The sequence below is a fragment of the Equus caballus genome, chromosome 4 (assembly GCF_041296265.1).
Source record: "Equus caballus isolate H_3958 breed thoroughbred chromosome 4, TB-T2T, whole genome shotgun sequence".
NCBI lineage: Eukaryota > Metazoa > Chordata > Mammalia > Perissodactyla > Equidae > Equus > Equus caballus.
The window spans coordinates 21,631,699-21,651,997 of NC_091687.1; the positions used below are offsets into that span (position 1 = coordinate 21,631,699).

Consider the following 20,299-nt stretch of genomic DNA (forward strand, 5'->3'; position numbering starts at 1 on the left):
CTTAGGACCATGGCCGGCATCTTATAATTACACAGCCCAACACATAGCTTGAAGTCTAGGATCCACAGAAATTCTAAGATTTCCTGGATTTACAGGAAAGCCGAGCTACTTCAGCACTAAAGCCAGGTCATTCCCCCTACCTACACAGGGATCCTTCACGGTGGGCAAACCCAATGAAGCCTCAAACTATTACGTGGTTTTATTTGGAGAAATATTGCGAAAATAAGCTATTCATAGAGTTAACATTTCTTCTCAAAATGTGGCCTTCTCACCACAGACTGAACACCGACATTATTCTTCCTACTACAAGCTAAGAGCTATAAACATTTTCCCCACATGATAGAGAAAAGAATAAAGAGAGAAAAAAGAAAGCTGTGTATCTCTGTCCTGTAAGGGCCATTACTGGCATAATAAATATACAGTAGAAAGTATTTTTCAGCTGCCTTGGAAGCAAGTAATATTTCTTTACAATTAATAAGGATAATGATGATGAGATCCGGCATTGACTGAAATCTTATGACCTACCTCTTGACCTATGCAAATCAAATATTCACTATGGGCCTATTATTTCAGATCTGCCCAGTGAGGTGTTGGATAAGATGAGCAATTTTGTTTTTCCCCAATCATACATTATACAGAAACCCATTAAATGCAGCATATGGAAACAGAGGTGCTGCTCCGTTGAACCCGACAGGTGGAGAGACCAACGCATTCACTGCATTCCACAGCTAAGCCTTCTTGCCAGAGTTCACTCACCCGTTCATAGATGCAAGTGATTGTGTGTGCGTGTGTACACACTGGCAAAGGATTTAAAGATGTAAAACAAATATATGACATGTTGTATACACATAATTTTGAAAATGCTAACAAAAATATTTTCAATTTAGGTAAGGATTCCTATAAAGAATAGTCTATTTACTTTTTTTTTTGAGGAAGATTAGCCCTGAGCTAACTACTGACAGTTCTCCTCTTTTTTTTGCTGAGGAAGCCTGGCCCTGAGCTAACATCTGTGCCCATTTTCCTCTACTTTATACATGGAACGCTTACCACAGCATGGTGTGCTAAGCGGTGCCATGTCTGCACCCGGGATCCGAACCGGCGAACCCCGGGCCGCCGAGAAGCAGAACGTGTGCACTTAACAGCTGCGCCACCGGGCCAGCCCTAGTCTGTTTACTGTAAGTTTTGTAATGGCTCCATGCTTTAAGAATTGATTCATTTTTGTTGTTTGATAAAATTATTTTAATTTTTATATTAATTTTGGAATGGCTACATTCCAACATGATACTTTGTATTTTTCAGTTATTTACTAAAAATCAATTTATTTTTTGTATGATTTTTGGAAGATTTATCTCATGGACACAGAACTAAGCAGTTTCTACTACAGAGATTTTTGAAGTTTAAGAAGAAGTTAGCAAGGTTTTTCCTCTTTTTCCTCTTTCTCTCCTCATAAACCATAGTGATGGGAGTGTGCATAAATAAATAAAATGTGTAATTAATTCTCATGCCTTTTTACTGGAGCATAGATTTCAGGCCGACTCTAGGAGCAATTAAGGAAGAGAGCGTGAACAACTGTCTCTTTATCAATGCAGTGTTAAATAAGACTATGAACACATTTGACTGCCAGCACTTCTTAGGGCAATATGGTCTCCTATTCTGGTTAATGCTGCTAAATAGCTCAATATTTACAAGAAGATATTAATGTATTTTATTTCTAAAAGAGTACAATCTTACTGAGTTTACCTGGTCAAACAGTATCAGTAATTTTCTTGGTAAATAATTAATTTTAGAATCTCTTCCTTTATATAATGCCCTTTACATAAAATATATAAAGTTATTTTTTTCTAGAAGAATGAAGAGTATATCAAATCTAAATTTTACTTTACTATACTGTGTGATAGTTATAGTAAGAGTTTTTAACATAATTTGCTGCTTAGTTGGAATTTTGTTTTGACTCCTGGTGTTTTACTTGTCTTGATATGAAAAAAAGATATTTTTAAAAGTATATTTAAACATTATTTGTCATAAAATTTTTTGGCCACTTCACTATATGATAAAACTGGAAAAAAACCACACATGCACACCTCCATACACCCCATAGGAGCTGATGAACGACATGCCAACCCCAGGAAAACTGTGGGATTGTGACTTGACAACATCAAGAAGATGCCTGTGTAAAGGCACACTTGGAACATTATTCTCATTATCCTCTAAAGCTGTAGACACAGGCGCACTTCATTTCTTTCTCTTTTTTTGAATTTTATCATCTTCTGATTTTATGTATTTATTTTTTATTTAAGTCACATTGGTTTATAACATTATGTAAATTTCAAGTGCACACTTCATTTCTCCCAGACCTCATCGTTTTAAAGCTTTAATCACATTGACAAACACAATGTAAAGAATTTCCTTGCATTACATCATTATTGCTGTCATGAAAATTTTATTGTTAAAAAAGGTGGGGCCAGCCCCTTGGCATAGTGGTTGAGTTGGGAGCGCTCCTCTTTGGCGGCCCAGGTTCACAGGTTTGGATCCCGGGCACAGACCTACACCACTTGTCAGCCCCGCCATGGTGGTGACCAACATATAAAGTGGAGGAATGGAACAGATATTAGCTTGGGGCTAATCTTCCTCAAGCAAAATACAAGGAAGATTGGCAACAGATGTTGGCTCGGGATTAATATTTCTCAGCAAAAATAAATAAATAAATAAAATAAAGGGCAGGGAAGCAATGTCAACAGTGAAAAGAAGAATGTCTTTTTTTTCTCTTCTTTCCTTGTTCCCTTGCTTCCTCTCTTTCTGCATTAAATTATCTCTTTTCTAAAAACATAATTTCTTGCAGATAGCTCACTGTATATTTGCATAAACTATGCCTAGGTAGTAGGAACTTAAAGGAAAAAAATGACTACGGCACATTTGCAGTTTACATGTGGCTGTTTCAGAGGAAACATAGTATTTAAAAATTTATAAATTTCAAATCAATAATTGTACTGGATTAGTGTACTTTAGTATATCAAGCTCCAGACTAAAGGATACACTTTGGAATCCAACGGCCTTAACTTTGACTAGTCATAGCTGGGTGAAACTACAATGGGATACCTCTACAAACACCCTGGAAGAGCTGAAATTAAAGGACTACAGATACTTGTTTTGATGTAGATATGTAGCAACAGGAATTCCTATACAAGCGGTGGGAATACAAATTGCTATAGTCACTTTGGAAAATAATATGGCATTATGTGTGAAAGTCAAATGTATGTATACCCTATAGCCCAGATACGTCCCCCAAACAAATATGTGAACGTTCCATCAATACACACACAAAATAATTTGTAGCAGAATTACTTGTAATAACACAAAGCGAGAAACAAATATTCACCAACAGTAGAATGGGTAAACAAATTAGCATACATTCACGCAATTGAGTACTTAAAAAGCAATGGAAATGACTGCACATCAGCTACATGCAACATAATGTTGAGCAAGACATGCCAAAGAGATAATATGAACTTTATGATTCTATTTAAATAACTATCAAAGAGAGACAAAACTAACTTATGGCGTTAATGGTAGGTGGTGGGCTACGTTCAGAGGAGTGAGAAGCAGCACTGATCATAAAGGGACATGAGGAGCCTGCTGGATGCTGGCGGTATTCAATTTCTTAGTATGGTTGCAACCTGTGATAATCCACTTCAATATAAATGTTTAAAAAAAGGTAATACAATGGCAGCTTGATGACATTCCTCGACCCTCTCTCTCTTGAGTCCCACTATTTTGGGAGCCCAGCTGTCATCCTGAAGCCCACCAGCACGTCCCTCATGGAGATCCCTTTGCCTTCCTCTACATTGGAGTGCCTCTTTCCTGGGCCTCATGTATTCCTTTCCTTGATTTACTCTCTCCTTTTGTCAGCACATACTTCCATACCGTGTTCAGAAATGGTGCAAGGGAACCAAATATTTCAAGACTTTAAATACATGAAAATATTTGTATTTTACCATAATACTCTTCAATAATTTGGCTGGGGACATAGTTCTGGGTTGAATATTATGTGCCTTCAGAATTTTCAAGGAATAATCCTACTGTCTTCTTGCTTCCAGTGTTGCTGTTTACATTCTCTCTCTTTCTGGAAGCTTGTAGAGTTTTCTCTTGTTTACAATTGCCCAGAAATTTCCTAATGATATAATTTCCTATTTCTTTCAATGCGTAAGTACTTAGGGACTTTTGATTTTTAAAAGAAATTTCCTTGAATTATTTTGTTAGTGATATCTTCATCTATTGCAGTTTTCTTTTCTCTCTCTCATGTTCCAGATTTCCTACTATTCAGAGGTTGGACCCCCTGGGCAATTATTTTATTGTATTTTCTATCTCTTTTTTTTTCCCTCTCTACTTCCTTGGAGGTAAAGAGGAACTCTTTTATTGAGGTTTTTATTTATGCCCTCATGTTTTTAATTTCCAAGGGCTCTTTTATGGTCTCTGAATGTTTCTGTTTCTGCTTTGTGGATGCAATATCATTTAGATTTATGAAGATGTTAATAGTGGAGTCTAGGTCTTTTTCTCCCTGCCAAGAATACTCTAATTTAGTATTTCTTTGTCTGTATCTTCCACATTAGATAGTTTTCTCCAATGTTGAGAACGTTTTGACTGGCCATTCATAATTTAACTTAGAGAGTAAAAAACAGTTATTGACTCAGATCATGTATGTGGAGTTTATTGTATTTGAACTTAACTGTAAAATGAGAAGGATGGGCTATTTGCTGGGGAACTCTCAATTCTATGTTTTTTTCTTTGCTTTTTGATTGATTATAATACTCAGAGAAAAAGTTTTACAAGATTATGACTCAAATATAATGGACTGACTACTAGCATGCTTGGTAGAATGGAGGAGGAGGTCTAGAGAATCTCTTTAATCAGGATTCATTCCAGGAAAATTCCCATGATGCCTCTCTTTCTGTCATAGTATCCATACTCTCAACCATGCCAGCTTTTCTCCATCCCAGAGACCTTGTGTTCCCTTGAGGAATAAAAATTTCAATGTTAGCAACGGGTATTAGTTACTTAGCTACAAGGCACTAGTGGAGGGTATTGGCATGTAAAATCTTTTCAAGTCGCTTTTACCCACTCCAATTTACTTTCACATATCCACCCTATCAAAACTAATCCCACCATTAAGCGCTATGGCTAATTCCTGAGTCTGAGGACTCTACACTGTAAATTGATGCTTAGCAGATTTCCCTATTGGGAAGTTAGGAAATAGCTTGCTTGGTGTTTTGTAGCATTCAGAGATTCTGAAAAACCGAACAAAAAAAACCCGACATCACATTCAAACTGGTAAATATGAAGAGAGTTTAATAAAGGACCTAAAGAGGTATGCAAAACATAGAGAAACCAAAAAATAAAAAATAGGGAGGTACCCCAGTGCTAGTAGGAAGGAGCCACAGGAAGCCATACCAGAAGCTGTAACAACAGAGATGTGTGCAGAGTTGCCTGACAGAAAGTTTCACCTTTGACTGAGTTATGCAGCCAGCCCAGAATGACACTGTGGGGAGAAGGCCAGGGGATTCAGTGGCTCAGCATCTCCCCCTCCCTCTCATCCTCTGCTGGACTTCCTATTGGCTAACTCTAGTGAGAACCAGAACATAAAAGAGTCCCAGTGATGTCGTCTATATAAGTCAGCTTTCCAGAGCAAAGAGCAGGGTGAGAAGGGGGAAATATGAATTTGTATGAGCATATCGAAGATTTCCAGAAGGCCTCACTCACTTTTCTTCCAGGATCCTGGTGAACATTCGTACTCAGCACAGATGACATACAAAGTTCCTTTAACAACTGAATCGTTTTGGGTTGATGTCAATTCAGTTATATTGTCCTCTGAAAATATAAATTCTTAGGCACTCTGTCTGTACTTTATTATCAGGGGGTAAGATGGAAAAGCAATTTTTATGTAAAAGTATTTACTACAAGAAATTTATTAACATATCTTGTGTCCTGCACTCTCTGCCAGCCTCTGGCTGGATAGAGCTCTTTACCTGGATTTCTTTGGCACCTCACAATTTCCCATTGATCAGGGCTAAGAGACAACTCAGAAAATCTTTTGGGCTCCAGTGAATCTTCATCCACTTTGCAATCTAGATCAGTCCCTCTCAAGGGTACAGTGACTCCCTTCCTTGCCAGTTGCATTTCTGGTTTGAGGAGCCTGATGATCAGGGGACAGACCTAGTGTCCATTCCATCAAAATCATGACGACATTCCCATTTAGAAGCATCTCTCATTTGGGCACCAGTAGGTCTGTTTTTACAAGGTTACAGGGACAGATTCTAAGTATATCTTTAAACGTGTTTTTACATGAATCTTCAAAATATATATTTTGTCATTGAAACAGGGACACTTGTGAGAGTGAAAGGTACTAACAATTTGGTCAGACAGTAGGCATAAACTTGCCACCGTCTAAGCAAGCCAGAATGCATGGTCATTCAGAGTTGGCTTTAGAAAGAGGCTGATGACATCTGAGATGCACACACATTGTCACTAATTTTACATTTGTCATTCCCTCTTTTTTCATGCAAGAAAGTAGACGGTGCAACACTGTGTTTCTCAGTTAAGAAGGGACACCTTAACATGACCCAGAGCACTAGATCCCCAGGAACTTCACCAGAGTGGCTGAGCTGAACTTGAGCAGGTTTGTCTCCGGCACAGATCTGTCATGCTTTATCACTTTTGGCTTTTGCAACAGCCAAAGAGGGGAGTTAATCGGTGGTGTGCATTTCCCTTGCATCCTTTGACTAGAATTTGATGGTGCTAGTAATCTCTGTGATCCCAAGAACCCAGTATTGCTCTTGGTATGCAATTTGTCAGGCAATGGGGTGAGATGATAGGAAGCTGTTTCAAGACACACCACTTGGCTCCTCCTGTATTGATAGCCTCTTTTTATTAGTGCCTGGATTCTGCCAGGTACCACATAAATTTCTTCTCACTCTATATTGTGAAACTCGAGAAATAACTCACCACACCACTGTGAGATGTCTCAGGACGACTCCTTCTATATCTAGACCTCCACAGCATCTGCTTTGAACCACTGAGGGATTCAGGTCCCAGGGATTAGAGTATCAATTCAAGGACAGTATATACTATCCCTCCGAATGTCTGGGTGTTTTCCATTTTGTGTGCATAGTGAGAAAGGGAAAGCGAGATACTGACAGGTGTTCTCTAGGAGCTATCCAGGCCCTTGTATTCCCTACTTAAAATCAAAAAAGTTGACAAAACAGGCACGTTAGATGAGGTTGTCGTGATGGAAAGAGACAAAAATAAGACCATTGCTTAATTATGTCTAAGCACAGATAAACAAACAAACAGCAATGAAGCCACAAAATTTACCAAATTCTCCTGTCTAGATAACAAGAATGGCTGCAAGGTTGCAGTTTGTTTACCAGTGAGAGATTCAGCACTGCTCCATCCTCCAAGATAAAAGGCTTCAAGTTGCCAATCACAGAATTTGCTTCTAATTTGGAGCAAAATCCTTCTTTCTTGAATTTCTATAAAATTGTTTATTACAAATCCAAATCCTACAGCAGGTGTGAAGGTTTATTTTATGTGTTAACTTGGCTGGGGCCACAATGCCCAGATGCTTGATCAAACATACGGGATGTTTCTATGGAACTGATTTTTAGATGAAATTAATTATTCAAATCAGTGGTCTTTGAATAAAACAGATTACCCTCTATCATATGAGTGGGCCTCATCCAATCAGTTGAAGATCAGAATAGAACAAAGACTTGTTCTCCCCGTCTGCACCAGAAGATGAAGAAATTCTGCCAGCAGACTGCCTGTAGATGCTGACAGCACTCTTCTCCAGTCTGCTTGCCTACACTGCAGATTTTGGATTTACACCTCCAGTGCCCACTATCCTAGTGTGAAAGACCCTTCCTACTAGTCCTCAGCTGTATCTTCCCGAGGACTGCAGGGGATGAAGACTTCCTCAGACCCCTCATGGAAGGATTCTGATGTTTCTTGTGTGTTATCAATTGGATACCCAACAGTTTTAAATTTCTCTGTTCTTAGCCATCGGAGAGTCATCTGAAGCCTCATTTTTAGAATCACTTTAGATACCAGAGTGAGTAATTGCCTCAGGTGCTTGATCTCCCAACACTATATGCTGTGCCTGCTCTGCATCTCAAGCATGATTTTGCTGTAGGCCATAGATCACCTGTGTCCTGTCCTCACCCAACCAGGCAGTTACCTAGCCCTTCTCAAACGTGCGAGCAACTCAATTCCATAGGGATCTAAGGGTCTGTGTCCTCAGAACAGTCCTGGTACTAATTACCAAACCAGTCCGAGTCCTGAAGGAATGACAGATGGTGCGCTCAATTTGGATGATCTTGGAAGAATAAGGAAGCCATAAAGTGATAAGCAAAATGTAGGAAAATCATATGGTACTGTAGTATGCAGGACTAGTAACAGTGGGGCACCATTGCCATCCCAAGCCTGGAAGCACAGGAGAGAGTGGTTACCAGCAATAAGAGAGAGACAGAGAATGAGAGGGACAAAGAGAAGGAGGCACACACACACACACAAGTGTTCAAAGGCCCTCTTGACAGAAACCGTGACTTTTTGTCACCCAGCCCAAGCTGACCTATCATGCATGGAGATAGAAGAATAGAAACCTAGACCTCACTCTTCTGCTCTACTTCTGTTTGTGATCCTCTTTGGCTGAACCGAACCAAAAGCCAGGGTGAAGGATTCTCTTCCTGTTGTGCACACGGTTCAGCCTCAGGGTAGAGAGTTGGGTGGCAAAAGGAGAACGGATCTGAAGGAGCCACGAGGAATGATCCAGCTACTTATTAACTAGTAGGCCAGTTACCTCTTACCATCTTATTTCCAATGCCTTTATATTTTTCCTTATTTTTAGTCTCTCAAAACAAAATGAAGAATACATGTGGTTGATATTATTGATGCATTTACTAAATATTTTCTTCCCACAGAGCTTGGATTCAGAGTGAAGAAGAGAAATAAGGCAGTTAGTGGAAGACATAAAGTTCAGGGTGTAACTTTTTAGCTGTGCATCTGCCTGATGGAAGTATCTCACGTGAAAAGGGTGCAGTTTCTAAAATTCAGAACCTAGAGCCTATTTTTCTGAATCACCAGTTACAGTACCTGTGTGTTACCTTGTCTCTGCTAGCACTGAGTCTGGCCTCTTCTTCCAACTTCCAAATGCCTGATCACATGGATTTCATTAGCGTTAGCTTATGTGCTTCTTTGACTTATAACAGAGATTCAAATTTAGGCCAATCTTTATTTTTCTTCCTTCTTCCAAGGCTTCATGTGATCTTTTTCTTCTTCTTACTCTCATGCATGCCCTTCCCATGGTCCAGAACCCTTTTCTCAAGCCATGTCACCTAATTACTTCCTGATCATCCTTAAGTCTCAGTTCCTCTGTGACCAATCCCTCATCACCTCCGACTGAGCTAAGCGGTCCTTCTGTTACAGTGACGATTGGTCCTTGTGTGTACCCTATAAAAATGTAATGTAAACACTAGTTTATGGTTTGCATTACACAGCTTGCTGTTACATAGTTTTTAGCTTGTCTGTCTGGTCAGCTCATTAACTCCAGGAAGGTCCCAACTCCTTCTTTTATCACAGCCAGGCAGAGTATGTCTCAATAAATTTTATGGATCAATTATTATGTCTATTATGTATCATTTAAGACATCCTCTGGTATTTTAGTTCTTTTACGTGAACTCTGGATCCAGGAACTGAAGGAGACATATGGAATGTGAAACTCTGATGGATCAATGACAGACAGACAGCTCAGAAATGTTCAGGGTTCAGGTGATGGAGTTTAATCCTGCCCTGAGTCTTTTTACCCCAGGGATACTTTAAATGCCCGCATCTAAATATATTTTATGGCATTTTAAAGACCAATTCAACTCCTGCCTGGGATTCTGTACAGTTTTACCATTGTGATAAGAGACAGGTAGGGCATGTTATTCAACTTAATAAATAAAAAAGAAAAACAAAATTGGGTATAGTAGACTGCATCTTGGGACCACTTTTGTTTGTGACTTGAATAGGAATAGTTATGGGTCAGTATCTCCTTTCCAAATCCCTGGCATTAGAGAGATTTACAGAGATTTGATCATCACTTATTGGGCTGGGGAGTTCATTGCATCTCAACCCAAGTACAAACCCTATTTCTTATCTGAAGGCATAGATCCTTAATATTGCTTGACTGGGTCATCTGTTCTGATAAAGAGTTTACATTTTGTGACAAATATATAGTCAAGATTCCAGGGAACAAAAATCACTGAAAACATTTTTCTGAAGAATTGCTAAATGTGATTACTAAGTAATATCTGTTAATAGTTATTAAGAAGGAATGTATTTTAGGTGATAGAAGAGAAAACACACTTACCCAACTTCAGGATCTGGACTGCATTTGAAGTTTGCAAGTGAATATTAACTTTTTTTCTAACTTTTTTTGTTTTTGAAAAATGTCATCCCAGTGTTAAGAGAGTAGATAAAAAGGAATTCAAAAACCTGTTTGCATATAGAGTAGTGACAATCACTATGTCTTACCAATAATGATTCAAATTTATAATAAAACGCAGAGGGAAAAATGTTTTGGTTTTAATTCCACATATAAATTATTCATTCACATCATTATTCTGTGAGAGAGCCATTCAGATAGTGTTCTTAGAGACATGGATAGCAGAGGGAGAAAATTTAGGTTATATTTTAGTGATTTTTGTTTTTCTAAATGGATGGTACTTAAAAAAGGTAAAAATTTTAAGTATCAATAATTATACTTTAGGAATTTTAAAGAAAATGTATTGTTTAGAATTTGCTTTAAAGAAATATTAAATACAGTGATAATGTGCTCTTTCTTATGCAATCTACAGAACTTGCTGAACTCTCAGACATCACTGAGTCCTCACATAGTGTACTAGATATTTCTTGTTTTGTTACTCTGAAATCATTTCCCTTCTTCTAGAAAGTGCAAAATTTCCTACTTTTGCCTGTGCCACTCAACATAATTCTTGGTAAAATTTTCAATCTAAGGTCCTTGGTCAACAGGCAGGCACATCACCCACTATGGGTGAATCAAGAGCCCTTCTTCAGAGGTTTATACCTTGAGCTAAGTGACACCAGAACCAAGAGGGTCATAGCTGATTAATCTGATTGCTTGGACCTCAAGACCCTGCCCATTAGTTCCAGTTTCTCAGACTCCTCGTTCTTCTCTGGTTCTGTCTATTTGAGGCCTATTTCTTCAGCTTTCTCTTAGTTATAAGAAAATCCCTGTCTTTCCAAAAGCACCCAGATTGCTTAAGTTTTCTGAAGTTCATTTCTCCATTGTAAACAAAGATTCTTGTCAATTCAGTTGACATCCCCACAGTTGGTTAAATGAGCTTATAATTTTACCTTTTTGACTAAAATAATTTGATTCAATTTCATTTCCCTGGCAACCAAAAGGATTTTGACTAGAAGTGATGGCATTGGTACCAATGCCCAAAGCCATGTGAGATTTATAGGAATCTCTCTAGGCTCACAGAAAAGAGTAGGTTTACTGAATATTTGAGCATTTCGATATTAATACTTATACACGAGGTGTACTTAGCATGTACTAGGCATTTTAAGTGCCTTACAGATGTAAACTCATTTAATTCTCACATCTTAGGAGTTAAGTATAGACTTAATACAGTGTGACTTTTAAAATGCAAGACATGTTATGCCCTCCTTGAGGACGGGGACTCAGTTTTATCTAGTGTAGTATTCCATTGTCTACCATGATACATGACATGTAATGGGCACTCGATAAAATTTTGTTAAATTAGTCAAATAAAACATGCACATCATTATACACTCATGACTGTTCATAGTGGATATCTATGTATATATCAGCATAAACTCTTTTCTGAAGATAAATATTCCCCTCTCTCACTCCTTCTGTATACATATATTGTTATCAGAGCATGTCACGCTAGCACCATGTGATCTAGCATGCACACCTTTGGGAGTCTGGGAAGTGAAGAAAAATAGTAAATTTGTTCTATATCCAGCAGTTGAAGCAATAAGATGTAAAATACAGAAAGAGTTTGTGCTATGTTCTGGACCATGTTAGTAAAGCAATCTTCTTTGGTAAGAAACAAGAATTAAATTAGCATACGAATAAAAGCATGAGTGAGAATCATAGGTCCAGATTCTAGCTGTTCCTGAGGCCCAAATAAATTCCTGCTTTTGTATAATTTCATTGTTCAACCTTAGAGTCCATGGTGCATCTCTTGTTCTTGTAATAAAAATTTAATTTCTCTAAGTAGATTGCCACATGAATTGTTATCCTTTTTGAATTTTTCAGTATGGTAGTCTTGTAGCAAAATATTCCTTTTCAACTGTTTAATCCTAATTTGTACAATTTTTAAATTATTTCTTATCCTTCATTACCATTATAACTGACCAAAGAATAACTTTAATTTGTAAATTAAATGGAATAAAGCATTTGAAACAGTTATTTCTCAAGTTCTACTTCATATTTAACTATTATATTGTTATATCACTCAACCGCTCAAAAATGAAGTTTCCAAATCTATTCTCAAATTATCTTTCCATATTTTATTCTACTCCTCCAAATAGGATCTTTATACCTCTGTCAGGTGACATTTCTTAGAGTTTGCCCAAATATACTTGAATTTTTTCCAATTTCATGCTTTTTGCAAATTCAGGTTCCTTCTGGAAATGTCGTTTTATGGAATGAGATTTGCACTGGATCCTGAGTTCCCAAATCCTAGACCATCATAGTCCATTAATCCCTGTTCCATCTGCAGGGGTGACTTGGATTTACCCCAGTGATGCAGGATATTATTATATGTAACACATATGACTCCCATAAAAGGTCACTTTTATGAACACAGTCTGTGGCCCCAAAATCCTAAGCCTTCATTACTTCCATTAACTGTGCTGGAAAAATGAGAATTAATGGATGATCTTGCTGCAGTGGCAGGGTGGAAGATGAAAAGTGATCTGAAAGAAAAATATTATAAGAGGGAGAAGAAGTAAAAAGTACCACACATTCTCTATTGGAGAGCTAGTACTCTATTCATTCACCATCAAACTTGTCATCTCCTACCACCCTTCCCTAGTTATATGTTTGACCTGGGACAGAATTATTTTTCCATGAGGATAAAAGTATAGGAAAGCAAAGAAATCCTTGAGCATTCTGTAGAGGTAAGAATGAATGTCTGTATTCTATTGGTGTTCAAAACAAGATGATAATACCTTGTAATAATTGTATCTCATACACTTTTGTAACCCTATAATATTGAACATGGGGCCTTGCAGACTGTGGTTCAATACATGAATGTTTAATTACTCCAAGCTTTTACATAACCCGACTTTTAGGAAATATACATTCAGTCATATATCACCCCTTTATATGATCTCAAGAAGTCCATTATGCATTGGTGAGATCAAAGTGAGAATATTAGAAATTGATAACCAAAATATGGAAATAAATTTTAAAAATATAGTAGTCACCTAAATTATAAAAAATATATGAAAATATATAACCCATCCTAAATTTAGTCACTTTCTAGACAAATTTTAACATGTCTATGTTCAGTATTTTAGCAATAGGTACTGACTGACATGATATATCAACACCAATACATACATAAGTATGTAGTTGATTGTCCAGACTTTGAAGAGGGAAAGGAAGCATGATTCATGGTTATGTTGGAACAACTGGCATAAAGCAGGATTGTTCTGGGCACACTGGGACACACAGTTGCCCTATTCATAAACTGCCTTTTACACACAATTCAGAATTTTCAAACATCAATACATAGACATTGATGAATACTGCTTAGACATGCTGATATACAGAGAACACACTAGCTTCAGGAACAGTTTCATTTTTAGCAATTATTTAAAGATTTAGTCACATTTTCTTTAATTATTTCACACAAATAAATTTAAAGAGAAAAAGTAAAGCACTGATTTTGGAGTACAAAGTGTAGTTTTATACAAGTAGTGTATATTTTCAAAGATGTAAAATAGTCAACAAGGTACATGCAGAAAACATTTAAAGTGAATTACTCTAGCTTTCAATAAATTACAAAATATAAGATAAAAAATTCAAAACATAGTTGAAATTCTGGAAGTCCACCATCAAAATTATGACTAAAAGTCATGCAAAATTAGAAATTTATAATATTTACATGTTTGAGGATGTGGAACCCATTAATAATATGGATGCCTATTACTTAGTTTTATATATTTACTCAATTTTGCACATTTGAGCTCTCTCTTTCTTCCTATGTCTTTATATAGATGATAGATAGATAAATAGACGATAGACAGATAGGTGATAGATATATGCATACATAGAAAGATACATTGATAGATAGGTAAGTCAATAGAAGATGATAGATAAATAGATGAGATAGATAGATAGATAGACAGATAGATAGATTATATAAAGTCATTCCAAAGAGCAAAGCATTCCTTTGCCAGAAATGTCAGCATAAGAATATCTTTCTCAAATACTATGATGAAAATGCTGAATACTATAATCACCATGTAAACTAAGCAGCAAAAAAGTAGCTTTCTCCAGTAGAAAACAAGCTATTTTCATGTGTTTGTAATAATTTAGTCTGGTAGTACATGTAAAAGAGGTGCATGGCTTTCCAAGACAGGTAGAAAACATAAACGAGTAATCACCAAATGTGAGAGCATGCAGGATGTTGGAGCCCATAGTGAACTGGAGAGGATGGTCATTCCCCAAGCAAGGGCGTTAGAATGTCATAATGACATATTGTGAAGCCCCAGTATTTCTGAGGGGCAAGTATGGCTTCCTGGCTGCAAGTCTTTAACTAGACCGTTAGAAAAAGGAAATCTAGGGAAACCAAGTAGGAGAGGGTGGACAAGAATGACTGTTCGTCAACGAAATATGCAAAGTTTCTTACCCACTTGGTCACGTTAGTTGCACATCCATCTTTAGGAGAAGGTGTTATTGATCCCTTTGAATAAATCAGGAAATTGAGGCTTCACAGTTGTAAATTACAGTTTTGTAGTTCCTCAAGCAGTTTACAGAACAGCTAGCATTCTACAGTGTTTTCTGACACTGAACTCTACTACACAAATATGATAATAATTCCCTTTGTGTTCATCTTCAATTTTTGAAATCAATGCTTTTAAGAAATCTCCTGCACAAAAACATCCATTGTACAATTCTGAGAGACTGAAAGTTGGGTCATGTGAGTTGGAAAGTTGGATCTACATCAGAAAAGTGCTCCTTTTATAGTGGGTAGACATTATCATGCCCTCTGAGGACTGTGCATTTTGACTTTGAGAAAATAGAGTCTTAAGAGCACTTGAGTAGTCTGGCAGAGTTGATTAAAAGCGAGGCCTTTAAACACTGTTATAATGTGGTCTCCAGCTAAATGGAAACGTAAGCTATGGCAAGGGTTGGAGCTTTCAACTTTGCTAAGATTAACGACAGTGAATTACCATTGTGTTCCAACAGCATGTGTTTGGGCACAGTGAAAAATGAAACTAAATCCCAACTAGAAGCTCACACATTTCTTTAACAATATATAAAAGCTTTAAATTGTGAAAAATCTTGCCTCATCTCAGAATTTCTGTGTGACTGTGATGCCAATTGGAAGGAGTATGTCTATAGGTATATAGAAACATCAAAAACAAGTACTCTCCTTAAAGATAGAAATCACTTAAAACATCTTTAAGCTCGAATCCTCAGAAATTCTTTGACAGTTATTAACACATATTAAACGATAGGAGACTGGAACTCACCTTCTTTAAGGCAGTACTCCATGCCAGGTGCTGTATTGGCTGGTTTAAAAGACAGATTTTTTTATTTATTTCTTCGTTCGTTCTTTATTTACTGTTATTCCAAAGGAAGCAAAACACAAAATAAGAATCATTAACCTCATTTTTCAAATAAAGAACCCAAAATTTAAAGGGTAAATTCATCGTTTCTAATAATGCAATGACTTTTGATAGAAGATGGTCACTGACTTAGGGAATGAAGATGATGGTGATCAAGAAGTTTTTCTCAGTTAATCATCTACCTAAATACCTTGGATCCAGGTGAACATAAACAAATTTACTCACTTTCTTGCTTACCCAGCTTCTATTCTTTGGAACATAGTATAAAATAACAAAAAGAGCTGTTTAATTACACATAAAAATGAAGATTCAATGCATTCAATACATATCTGTGTTTTACATATGTGCACATGGAAGTTAGATTTCTGAGTTGGATTCAACGTCAGGTTAGTGGGACAAGAGCACATGCCATGTGTGTAGATAAAAATAAGTTAAAACTAACAGGCAGAGAAGTAATAGAGTATCCACATCCTCAGACCTCTCAACACCCACATTTGAGGTCAGGCCTACCAGGTGGTCTGCATACACCTAGGCCCATATTCCCTTGAGAGGACCCTACCTCGTCCATGCTCTACATGATCTTAGGGTGAGGATGCAGGAGCTTCTAAGTGACTCTGTAACTAGGGAACTATGCTGGTCTAGAAAGGAACCTCGATGGAAAAGAGGGGCCTCTCAAGCTGGGTGGCTGGCGCCTGCTTGTCCTTTTGAGTTAACTCAGATCCACTGGGCCAGCTCTCTGTTAAGCTACAACAACCTTTCCGGGACTCTCCAGATTTATCGTCTCAGCTCATATAAGGAGAGCTAAGAGGAATGTTCACTCAAATGGAGGAAGCACATCTCACATGGAAGGGCCTCATGCCCTAGGCAGTCAGTGAGGGATGGGGCATAAACTACCCTCAGGGAGCTGAGCCCCTAAGGTGGATCGAAACCCACTCTTCTAGAAATGTGAGAAATAATGTTTTCCAGAGCAAGAAATCTCACCCCGGGGTTCCCAATGTCCCGCTGTGGCTCACTTACCCTGGTCTCATCGACTATGGCACTGAGGCACAATTTGTCACACTCATTATGATAGCCAAAGTGCATTATAAACACAGGATTTGTCCCTTTCAATGTCGTACTGTGGGAAAAACAGCGTTCTTGCTTCCATTTTACAAAAAGTTTAAAAATAATGTGGATGACTACTCTCCTGACAGTATTATGATTACTTGATGTTTTAAAAACAATATATGATTTAGAAATAGGGAATAATGCCAAGTGGTGAAAATGTCTTCTCTAAATTTGAAAGAAACATAGTCTATTATTACACTAACAGACGTGATTCAAAATTAAATTTTACTTGTCCATATTAGCATTGATGATCCAGCTACCTAAATATGCAGAATCAGAGGTTATTTGTGTATTTATTTGCATAAGCAATGACTAGTTCAAGTACAGTACTACTACATTTGCGCACCATGCCCTTGAGGAGATGCTCATTATTCAGTCTCTTTTCTTTATCTTCTTTTTTTAAATTTTTTATTTTATTTTATTTTTTAATTAACCCCTTTATTAAAGGCTACCAACGTTTCAAATAGTGGAGCTTCTACTGGTCTTTCAGTTCCTTCAGTTCTCTGATGGCTGACTTTAGTGTGACAGCAGAAGTGGTGTCTTGGGTCCAGGCACCACCGGCTACTGTTTTCAGGCAGGATCCATAGTGCTGGATCCCCACACTTCATCTCTTCATCTTGGTTTTGCCACAGAAAGTGCAAGCATACTTAGCATGCTGGCAGATCTCAATTTTTTCACCATTTTCCTGAGGGAGGCACCGTAACGGGTCCCGTATTTACTGACCTTGGAGCACTTGGCCATGTCTCAGAGCAGAGAGCTATTTTCTGATAACCGAATTTCATATTTTTTTCCAGGAAAATGCCACCTTGATTTGAATTCTATTTTTCTGAGTTCTATTTTTTTCTGTTAGGATTAAACACTATTAATCTATGGACAGTAAGTACTTCTAAATTCCAAAATGAAGCAATTGATTTTTGCTGGGATTAAAAATTGCATATTTCAATCAAGGCTAAGAATTATCAGCATAATTATTCTAAAATGTACTCTGAGTTTCTGAGCAAATAACTAAGAGAAGACGAAGGAAAGCAAGGATATGCCCCATAAAAATTAGTGTATAACAGGTATTAAAGGTTTTCTTTGTAATACGAACGATCTAATAGTCAAAATAGCTGAAGGATGTTGGTTTGTTTGACCATCTATTCTACATAATTTTTGAAAGGCAGACATAGAGTTGACAAATAGACCTATAAGTGTTGATCTCTTGTAAGTGAGACTAATAAACAGTAGAGAAATTTACAATATTTTAAGCAATTTTATGTACCAAACCCATTCAGGAAAGAATAATTAGAAACTCACATTAAGTATTTTTATCATTACCTTTAAAATAATTTGGATTTCCCACAAGTAGCAGATTTGGTTGATTTCATTTTTCTTTGCAGATTGGATCATTATGTTCATTAATTACCAAAATGATCACAGTATCCTTATCTGAGCCTCTTCAACCCAGTTTAAACCTGGTTGTAGGAAGGGCACCATAAATTTAGATAAGTGTGGTTTAGTTCATGTAAGAATAGTTTGGCTCTTGGAATGACACATTATTTGATCTTAGTGTTTTGCTCTAAGAATTTGTTCATATTATTTGCCTTTAGTAGTTATACATAGATCTTAAGAAATTACAATATATTAATTATAATTATGTCACCATATTCTAATTTTTCATGAGCTATTATGTTATTGAATTTAGAGAACAGTAAGATTTTAGTATTACAGTTTTTGAGGCTACTCTGAGTTTTATCATTATACAAGCTGCACCATATTCAAGGGCCCTGCAGCACAAAATACACAGCAGTGACCTGCAATACTGCATTCAGTATGCCAGCACTTATTTCCCGATATAGGCATATTTTATCAGAAAAAAAGGCGTGCAGTCAAGAAAACTTCTATTTCATTGCTTCCCCTCTTTGAATTCCATAACAGAGACAAGCCATTTTAATCTTGCTCCTGGGCTGATGCTGCTTTGGAAACTCGAGCCCATCTTGCCTCTCACAGCTATGTTATAAACTCATGTAAATTGGAATTTATAATGGAAACAGCACCATTCTTTATTGTAACTGCAAAAGCCGGGCTCCACTCAGATAAAACGAAACTAAAGGCATGGCAGACCACCCTCCACTGTGCTTTTATTAACTTTATATTTCCAACAGAAGAGTAATCATGGCAGTACTGAAAGCATTTCAGTTGACTTCCCAGAAAGCATTTTGCTTTACATTTGCAAGTCACTGAATGCGGCATTTTACTTCATCAACCGCTGCACTTCTGAGAGCCACTCAAATGTGAGAAACACAAGTCTAAGATTTAGTCTTTCAGTAAGTCTGCAGAGCCATATAACTCTTCTGCATTGGACTGGAAAGCTAAATTTGACAGATCTTGGAAATCAAATAAAAGTCATTTTCCTTTATGTTCAAAAAGTTTAAAGCTCCACTTCTCTGTACTGGTTAGAAAATAAAAAGTTCTTACATAAGTATAGGAATGCTTTTCAGCTTCCACTATGGGGAATTGTTAGGAAGACTGATGATGTAGACAGATTAAGATTCAAAGCGTTGGTCTCATTTACACTTGCTTATTATTTGGTGGGTCAGTTAGACACTCTCAGAAACCAGACCTCTTAAGTCTTGGGGTTGCATTGTTAACACATTTCAATTTATTGGAAGTCCTCTGCTAAGGTTATTGGGTGAATAGTAAAGGATATTTATGTTGGAACATAGGATGGAATATAGGAGAAACTCACAAAAAAGAAAGGTGTTGTATTCAAGCACACATAAAACTATGTTATAATACAGAATTTCAGCTTCAGCTCGGAGACTTGGAAAGCTGGAAAGAATGCTTCCCCTGTCAAAGATAAACAGAGCTGGGCACTAGTTACAGTGGTGAGGATAGATTTTAATCTTTAATAACTATTGTGATAGAGCAAAGAGTCCAGTGTGAACTGAACTCAAAATCAATTTGTACAGAGGTGACTGGGCTTTTTAAGGGAGAATGAAGGATGAGGGAGGGGAGTGGGCAGGAACTAAGTAGAGTCAGGGAAGGCAAAAATCACCAAAAGCAAGAAGAGAGGAGTTGGTCCATGTGAAACCCTTCTGGATTTGCTACCTGGCGCTCATTGAAGTTAGGCTCTTACTGTCACACAGAGGCTGGGGGCAGAACCCTATACTCAGATATTGGCTGGCACAAACAGCAAATTCTTTTGGCAGGCTTGAGTTTTCTCAGGTAGGCACTTTATAGGGGACTGGGGTCACCCTAGAGATGCAGCCTTAAGCTGTTAGAAAGGATGTTAGTGTTTCTCCAAGTTTCTATAGGCTGAGGT

The 20,299-nt window shown here is 37.4% G+C and overlaps 1 pseudogene; it reads right to left on the reverse strand.

Annotated features, from left to right (window-relative positions):
• Positions 1-17,470: 17,470 nt before the first annotated feature.
• On the reverse strand, positions 17,471-17,736 carry LOC100629917 (large ribosomal subunit protein eL43-like; annotated as a pseudogene).
• Positions 17,737-20,299: the final 2,563 nt, after the last annotated feature.